This window comes from Pan paniscus, chromosome 22 (assembly GCF_029289425.2).
Source record: "Pan paniscus chromosome 22, NHGRI_mPanPan1-v2.0_pri, whole genome shotgun sequence".
Classification (NCBI taxonomy): domain Eukaryota; kingdom Metazoa; phylum Chordata; class Mammalia; order Primates; family Hominidae; genus Pan; species Pan paniscus.
Window position 1 is genome coordinate 39,363,663 of NC_073271.2, and position 8,744 is coordinate 39,372,406.

Here is an 8,744-nt window from a genome sequence, read left to right on the forward strand (position 1 = left end):
CCCAGGGGTCAAGCCTGACCAGCCGGATGGCTGCCAGCATGGTCTCGATTTTCTCCGTGGGGGATGGAAGGCAGCTCTGCTCCCCTTTCCTGGCAAGGCCCCTCGGAGCTGGCCCTGCACGGTTCATGTCACAGAGGGGCCCGATCCCCCTTTTCTCCCCAGAGAGGAGCTCTAGGGGGTTCCCGACAGCCCAGGACGACATGACGCAAGCAGCCCTCAGTCCCAAGTCCCCTCTGTGACACCTGCTGCAGGTGCCAGGCAGCTGTTGGGGGGCGGCTATTGGGGATCCCACCTGAGGGGCTTCCAGCCACAGCAGGTGAGGGTCCCTCGGTCCTCAGGGATGCATCCTGGATAGGAGTCCAGGACTGCAGCTCCTGCTCACCTGCTTGGGCAAACTGAGTATAGAACGAGGGCCCCAGCACCAGGAACGGCCCCCAGCACAGAGGATGCGGGACGAGAGTGGTACTGGGCAGAGTGGAGTTTCAATAGACAGAGGTGGAAGCCTCAGGCCAGCACAGCCCTGGCAGCCTCGTGGCCCCCAACACCACTGGGTCAGAGCCAACAGGACAGCCTGGCCTCACGCTGAGGCCACAGCAGGGCGGGCTGGGGCTCACTCCCTGCACATTGCTTGAACCTCTGCTCTCAGCCCCACGCTTTGTTTCTAGGGGCCCGGAAGCTGCACACTCACTTCCAGAACTCCCATGCCTACGGGCGCCTCAGCCAGTTCTGCCGCAGGAGGAGGGGCAATGCTTCTTGCTTCCAGTTGGCATCGGCGGCCCCTCCGGTCAGGGCAGGTGTCCTCGCCCTGCTGGGGGCAGCCCCTCTGGTCAGGGCAGGCATCCCCACCCTGCGGGAGGCGGCCCCTAGGGTCAGGGCAGGTGTCCCTACCCTGCTGGAGGTGGCCCCTCACCAGCACATCCAGAGCCAGCTGCAGCTCTAACAGCTCGGCAGCACAGATTCCATGGGCAGCAGCAGCTCCTGTCACCAGGAGCACCCTCCTGCCCTGGCCTCCCCCAAGCCTGCTTCTCCCTTCTGCTCTTCTGGCACCTCGGTAGCTGATTCCTGGTGTTAAATCTCCTCTGTTGGAACATCTAGACCAGCTGGTTTTCCTCACAGGACCCTGACTGGCAGACCTACTGCCCTTTAGCGAAGTCAAGAATCAAAGAGCACCCCCAAGCCAGGTATAGGCCAGATTTGCTTCTGTGACATGTCCCATGCGGACCCACCTGAGTGTGACCACCCCATCCTACTGCAAATACAGGTGAAAGCCCCAATGCAAATACAAACACAAATACAAGCACGGGTGCAAATGCAACTGCAAGTTCAGATGCAAATGCAATTTGCAGCTGCACCCGAGACCACCCCCTCCCCACCACAGATGCACACGCACACATACTGACACATTCACACACACATACTGGTGCAGCCCTGCAGCTGCACCCCTGAGACCATCCCCTCCCCATCGCAGACACACATGCACTCATACTGGCATATTGCAGAGCACCGTGTGGTAGCATTGTTTTTAACTGCAAATACCTGAACTCAACCTAGATTTCCATGGATAGTTATGAATCTTCCAATGGGCTGCCACTCAGCCGTGGGAAAGGCTGGGGCTGTGTGGCAGTGGAGAAACAGCTCTGACGCATGGCATTTGCTGAAAAAAGCAAAAGTGCAGAAGAGCACTAGCGGTGAGCCCCCACCTCCGCATAGAGGCGTAGGCAGTGCTTGTGCCTATTTGCTCATTAACGCACAGAAGGATGCACACCGCGGTTGGCCATGCTGCTTGTCTCGATGGGCGGGCGGGGACCGGGTAGAAGGAAGGCTTCACAGAATAGATACCCTGCGGTGCCTTTAGAACTTTGAAGCATATGCCACTCTACAAAATACATGCAAAAATGTGCTATTTATTCAAGGACTGCACTTGAGTAACATGATTACTTCACAAAAGACCCTGGCACTCAAGGCAGGCAGTGGTGAGCAGGCAGCCCCCTCGGCGAACACAGCTGGCCCAGGCAGCTTGGAGCAGCAGTAGGAAGACTCCCTGCTCGCTGTAGACCTGAGCTCAAGCCAGAGGAGCCAGGCTTCCGAGCACCGGCGCCCTGAGGCCGCTGGAGAGGGTGGCTCTCCCACCCCTGGAGGCCCCCAGAGACCTCGTCTGGGGCCGGCGCCTATGTCTGCTTATTTGGCCATAATGAATGGGCACTCCCTGGAGCAGATGTGCCTAATAACAGTCCAGCAAGACTGCCTCAAGAGCCACCTCTGGGACACACTTTAAAGCCACACTCTGGCCACAAGGGACGCTGGTGATCCCGTGGTCTGCAGAGCTACCTGCTCAGTGTATTTATGTCACCTCACTCCCAGCCAGCCAGGGGAGGCCAGGGGAGCCCCTCGACGACTAATGTCACAGCTGCCACCAGGGACAGGCCCTGCAGCAGCCTGGAGGCCTGATGTGTCCATACCAACGATGGCCGTCAGCAGGGGCTGTGTGGAAGGACAGAGCTGCTGGGGCCTTGGGAAGACAAGAGACCGGCTGCCGCCTGTAACTGCTGGCCTGGCTGTGGGCTTTTGGCTGAGGTCTGCAGCCATGCACTGGCCACCGTGTTGTACAGGAAGAGGACTTCTCACTGGTTTCCACAGTCTGTGCACCCTGACAGCGGGTTGTCTACTGGAACCTGGTTCAACGTCTCTTGGTTGAAACCTTGGTGGTGCCAGGGCTTGAAAGCCCTTTCCCCGGAGGGCTCCCCTGTTGGCTCTGACTTGCTGTCCTCGGTAGGTGAGCCTTCCTGCCCGTCCCGTCAGCTCGAGGCCCACAGCCCCTCACCCCTCTTCCCAAGAGCACCCTGACACAGTCACACAGAGACCCGCACCGCTGACAACCTCCGCCTCCCAGGTTCAAGCGATTCTCCTGCCTCAGACTCTGGAGTCACCGGAACTACAGGTGTGCACCACCAGGCCTGGCTAATTTTTGTATTTTAATAGAGATGGGGTTTCACTAGATGATTTACCCCTTTTAAAAACAATGCACTTGGCTGGGCGCAGTGGCTCATGCCTGTAATCACAGCACTTTGGGAGGCCGAGGTGGGTGGATCCCTGAGGTCAGGAGTTCGAGAACAGCCTGGCCAACATAGTGAAACCCCGTCTCAAAATAATAATTTTGAATCTCGCTCATCAGAGCGAGCTTCTGTCTCAAAATAATAATAATAATAATAATAATAATAAAAAAATGCACTTACAAGGAAATCAGCAAAGCTAGACCCCCACCTACTCCTGCCCCAACACCTTTAAGAAGAAAGATGCCCTCAAAGAAGGGGGGTGTCCAAAAAGGGCAGGACAAGAGCTCCCCAGGCCACATTGCTTTGGGACGTGGGGCGGGGGCTGCAGGCTCTACACAGCTTCAGGTTTCTCAGGGCTCCACCATACATCGGTTCCAAAGGCCCCTCTGCACAAGGAGACTGTCTCCTGCATGTATGAGTTGTCTCCTTGCTTTGCCTAACAGGATATTATAGCTTCGACGTCTTTCGTCACTGGCACAGAGGTTTGCTTACATCCATCTTCGTGGCCTCCTGGTCCGGCGGCAAGCATCCCAAGCTCCGCTTCACAGATGAAAAAGCTGAGAGGTTAATTAAACCGTTTGTTGTCCCACGCAGAGTCAGCTTTGGGGCTGGGAGCCACCACAGGACCTGGCTCCCCACGACACCGGCTGAGCCCGGAAGCAGCTGAAGGTTCCAGGACCCTCGGGGCAGCTCCCAGGCCGGCGAGGAAGAAGCCAGGGTGAAATGTGCGGAATGGATTTGTTTCCACTCTTGGAATTCGTGATCACTTTGCCCCTCTGAGTCTCTAGGAATTAGCAATTGTGCCATCGACCAAATTAAGGTGCAAATTATTTGTATTGTTAAACGACTCCAGTTATTACTTGGAGAAAATTTTGCACTTCAATTAACAAAAGCACACATGGGGCAGTTTCTGAGCAAAGCCAGATTTTATAACACTCAGAAGAACGAGGTCCAGCCCGGGCCTCGCCGCCCTCCTCCTGGCTTTCAGCTCAGCCTGTCCCCTGGCAGTGCCAGCAGCTTATCCGCAGGCCCCCGAGGCCACCCGTTCCCTTCGCACCAGGGCTCTCCCCTCTGTTCTTTGAGAAGCAGGAAGCTAGATGGAGCCGTCTCAAGGGGGATCCCCCAGAAGCGAAGCCTGAGAGAAGAGCTCTTGTGAAAGTGATTTATTGGGGGAATGGTCTGGGTTTTATGGGGTGAATTGCATCCCTCAAATTCCCATGTTAAAGCCCTAACCCTCAGTGCCCCAGAATGCGGCTGTTGTTGAGACAAGGTCTTTCAGAGGTGATTAAGGTAAATGAGGTCACTAGGGTGGGCCCAGATCCAGTATGACTGGTGTCCTTATAAGAACAGGAGGAGAGGACACAGGGGGATGCCAGGGGCCTGCTTGCCCAGAGGGACAGCCCTGAGACAGGGCAGCAAGAGGGTGGAGTCCGCGTGTCCTGGAAGGTGGGTGGGGGAGTGGGGGAGAAAGCAGCCTTGGGGGCCTGGATCCTGGACCTCCAGCCTCCAGATGGTGAGAAATCAGGTCTGCTGTTGAAGGCCTCAGGGTGTGCTATTTCAGTTTAGTGGCCCAAGCCAACTAAGACCAGGGGAAGGGGCTGGCAGCCAGGGAAGACGGCTAAGCCAAGATGTGGGCGGGAGGGGAGCAGCAGCAGGGTCCTGGGGCTGGTAGCCTGAGCTGCATGCCAGGTGGGACCACCCGTCCCAAAGACTCATGGCTGTGAGCCCCTAGCAGCTTACAGTTGCAGTGGGTGATGAGTCCTGGGGAGAGGGATGGGAGTGGAGACCCTAACAGCACCTGCCCCTCCGCATTGGACGCTCAGCCAGCAAGATCAATGCAGAACTCACGGAACAGCCAACCACCAATCACCGATCAGCCAACACCCTGGCAGAATTATCTCAGCATCTGGATGTTGGCACCACAGGGACCTCAGGCTGCAGAGAACAGGCTGGCCTATGAATGGAGACGGTGCCTGAGCTCATGGCTGCAGAGGACAGGCCAGCCTGCGAGTGGAGACGGCACCCGAGCTCGCGGCAATGTTGCAGGGAAGCCAAGACCAACCCCTGCCCGTGCCCGGTTTCCCCGAGGCCCCGTGTCCTCTGAGCGCGTCTCGTGGCTCCGGGCTCACTGGCTTCTAAGTCTTCTCCTTCTGTCTCAGTCTCAGCCTTCACTCTTCCTTCTCTCAGGGAGAAAAATAAACCTCTGTGGCTGGCGTTTGCAAAAGGGAGAGACTCTTCCTGAGGAAATAAAATAGATTTCAGTCAATGAATATGCAAACTTGAGGCAGGCCAACACCCAGGAGTCAGGGCTGGGAGACATTGGAGCCCAGCAGCCCCCTGGCCCGATGCCCACACAAAGCCCATTTCAGCCAAAGGTATCAGGTTGTTCACTGTGTAAACACACCACACACACACACACACACACACACACACACACGATAAGCAACCATTTTGGGGGGCAAGTACTGAAACTCAAAACTTGCTAGCTTTCAAGACCTGAATTCAGCTGCAAGAGGCTTATCCTGGCTTTTACATTGCAGCATGGTTTTTAATTTTATTTTTTACATTTTTTTAAAATCAGGCAGCCTCCAGAATCACAGAAGATTCAGAGAAACTCCCAACAGCATGGTATTTTAAAGCAGGAAACAGGTCTTGGCACTTTTTTGACACCATGGAGTCCTGAGTGGGTGGTGGCCATCACGCTGGGTGCAGACCAGAGAGCAGAACCTGGGGTCCGCAGAAAACCTGAGCCGGCACCCAGAGTGGCGGGGGAGGCCGTGCGAGGAGAGCCAGCCTTCCGTAGAGCTTGGAGAGGCTGGTGTCACAGGGGAAATGAAAACAGGACTTCAAAGAGGGAGCGGGCAGAAGCCCCTGCAGGGAATTTTCCGGTTCCTAACCTGGAACAGGCACCGGCTCCGAGGCACACAGCACGCAGCCTCTGCCTTCACCATGTGCTGTCCACACATCCCGAGCCCCTGGCTCCCGAAAAGAGAGTCACCTGCCCGGCTAAACCCTCATCCCAACCCTTCCTGTCACTGGCTGCTGCTGGGGGTCCATTCACCTCAACCCCATGCTGAGCAGAGACCACCCTGGGCTCTTGTAATGGATCCTCATGGCAGCCACTGTGTGAGAACCTTTCCCCGCGGTGTTATCCCAGTCACATGAATCAGGCTCTGAGTGAACGTGTGTATTCCTTGGGTGCCTACTTAGAGCAGAAGGAAAGCAAAGATGCTCACCGGGTAGCCAGGAGCGCCACTTCCCTGCCCATGCGCCATGGTGTGTGTGTGAGCTCAGGGCACACGGGCACACACATGTCCGTGGTTCCCACAGGAGGAGCAGGGCCCTCCTGAAACCCAAGAGCCACATCCCCAGGAGCCTCGGGCAGATGAGCGGGAGGTACCTGGGAGCTGGAGACAGGGCTGCCCCTGGCGAGGACAGGCTTTTCCGCCTCACTTCTGTCTTAGCGACATTGATTCCATGCGCATTCACCTCTCCGTGCCTCGGTTTTCTCACCCATAAAGTGGGGGCTCGCTCTGCCTGCCCAGTTGCTATGCAGATTGAGCCAGGCTTGTACAAGCCCACATGGGGACCCCTGGGTGACTGCGCTCTCCCAACTCCCCTCCCACCCTTCCCGCTGCGGGACTCCACACACCAGGCCCACCATCACCCCCTGCTCTCAGTCTCCAGGCACAGCCAGGTGTGGGCGGTGCATGGCGGGCCCAGCGGTCAACCGCGGCAAAGGTGGTTCCCAGGTCCCTGTGTAGCGGGGGTCCCGTAGCCCCATTGACTGGGGGTCTTGGCTGGGCCAAGGCCATAGAGCAGCGTGGCCAGCACTCCTGTTCCATCCTCTGCATCTCTGCTTCAATTGCAAACAACAGCCACAGTTCACATCTGGATCTGTGTGGTGCCCTTCAGTTTAAAACCCCTGCCCAGAGGCCATCTCCTTTGAAACTTCCCAGGCAGGTGTCAAAACGATCCTCCCTCCACATGTCACAGAAATGCAGCAGCAAGAAGCCCGAGGCCTCCAGGAGGAGCTGCGGGCTGGCCCCACCCACAAGCAGCTGCAGGCTCACAGTCACGGTCCTCTGAGGACAGCCTTCTGTTTCCCACTCGCCGGTGGGCGGGCACCACGGATGTCAGTGCCATGACTGGCCTTTGTGCTTTGGATAAACTCCATGTGGAATGGAAGGAAAGATGGGAGCATTCTAGAACCTGAGCATTTTGTAGCAAGAGCACTGTTCTCACCGCTGATTTCCAATGTCCAGGGCAGAAAGATGAAGAGATATCGTTTTCCCTTAAATGGGAGTGAAGGACAGAGGCAGCGCGGTGGCTGGTGATGGACAGACCCGTGTCTGCTGGCAGGACACCCCGGCCGCCTCCGTCTCATACATAGAGCAAGCAGTTTTCTCTATGATGTGGCTTCTTTAGGAGGCAGCTCGGCTGCCCAGATCCCTCCTTATTTTTCAGTTCTCAAGCCCTGTAGGGTGTTTTCGGTCACAGTTGTTTGGGCTGTGGTCCTGACCCTCCTGAGTTCCAGTGGCTCTGTTCAGGAGAGCTGCCTGGGGCCGGGACTTCTGAAACAGACACTGAGCCACAGGCCGGCCCGGCGGCTTGGGTTCACCGCAGCCTCTTTGTGTGTGATGTCCTGGGATAGGCCCATGCACGTTCAGATGACACTGTACATATAAATAACTTGTAGCCGAGAACAGGATGGGGCGGGGAGGAGGGGAGGGCAGAACGTACCACAGCAGCAGAAGTCACTGTGGATGCCTTCGTAAGTTGCATGGAAGGTTTTTAAACCCAGCCCTGCCGAGCAGCCCTCTCCTGGTCCGGGAGAACGATGGGGAGAGAGCTGGCGTTCAGCCTTCATCACTGGAGCCGTTCCTTCTTCTGGCCCCCCGAGGGCCTGTTCATGATCACACTTTGTCTTGCTTCGGGGGTGGCCCCTGTGACCCCTTAGAGGTGCAAATCCAAGGCAGTAGAAGCCGCCTGCCAGGCCAGTGCCCGCCACTGCTTAATTCCGGCGGAATCATGGCTCAGAGGGTTCCATCCACTTTCCAAGGGAAACATGTCCACGGGGTATCTCTTCCTGCGTATTTTCTCACGACCCTTCCTTACATCCAAGGCCACGTCTCTCGACACGTTGTCCCCCCTCTGCCGTCACACATGGCGTAATCCACGCCCCCCCCCACCCCCCACATCAGCTGCTCAGCGAGCCCCACTCACAGTCACAGGCCCCGCCGGCGGCAACCCCACCTCCTCCCGCCCAGGCAGGAAACGCTCAGCTGCACCATCTGCTCGGCTCCTCCGCCAGCCGCGCTCCAGGAGCCCTGGGGGCGAGGCGGCCGTGGCGTCCTCCACGTCTGTGTCTCCCCGCACGTCAGCCGCCCCACGCTGTCTCTGGAAGCTTCCGGAGTACCCAGGCCTTCTGCACTCCACGCACTGCATGTGCGCCTGAGCCGCTGTCTCGGTTTTACAAAACGGAATCTAGCAGTCCATGCACTCAGGGAGGCGGCTGGCAGGATTTTCTGGCAAACTAAGGGTGTTCTTTCCTGGCCAAAAGAAAAGTCTTTTGGAAAATGAATAATCTCTTCCTAATTTGCTTGACTAGGAAGATGGGTTTTTGCACAGTGGGTTTCTTGAAGGGAGGCAGCTCTTGAAATTTTGTTCATAATCCGACATGACAAGGGT

The 8,744-nt window shown here is 57.1% G+C and overlaps 1 long non-coding RNA gene across 1 annotated transcript; it reads right to left on the reverse strand.

The window, feature by feature from the left end:
* Positions 1–3,868: 3,868 nt before the first annotated feature.
* On the reverse strand, positions 3,869–8,271 carry LOC130541121 (uncharacterized). Its single transcript, XR_008955164.2, has 2 exons — positions 6,290–8,271; positions 3,869–5,291 (listed from the first exon to the last, which is right to left on the reverse strand). It is a non-coding gene; the product is annotated as an uncharacterized LOC130541121 (long non-coding RNA).
* Between the last annotated feature and the right edge of the window lie 473 nt (positions 8,272–8,744).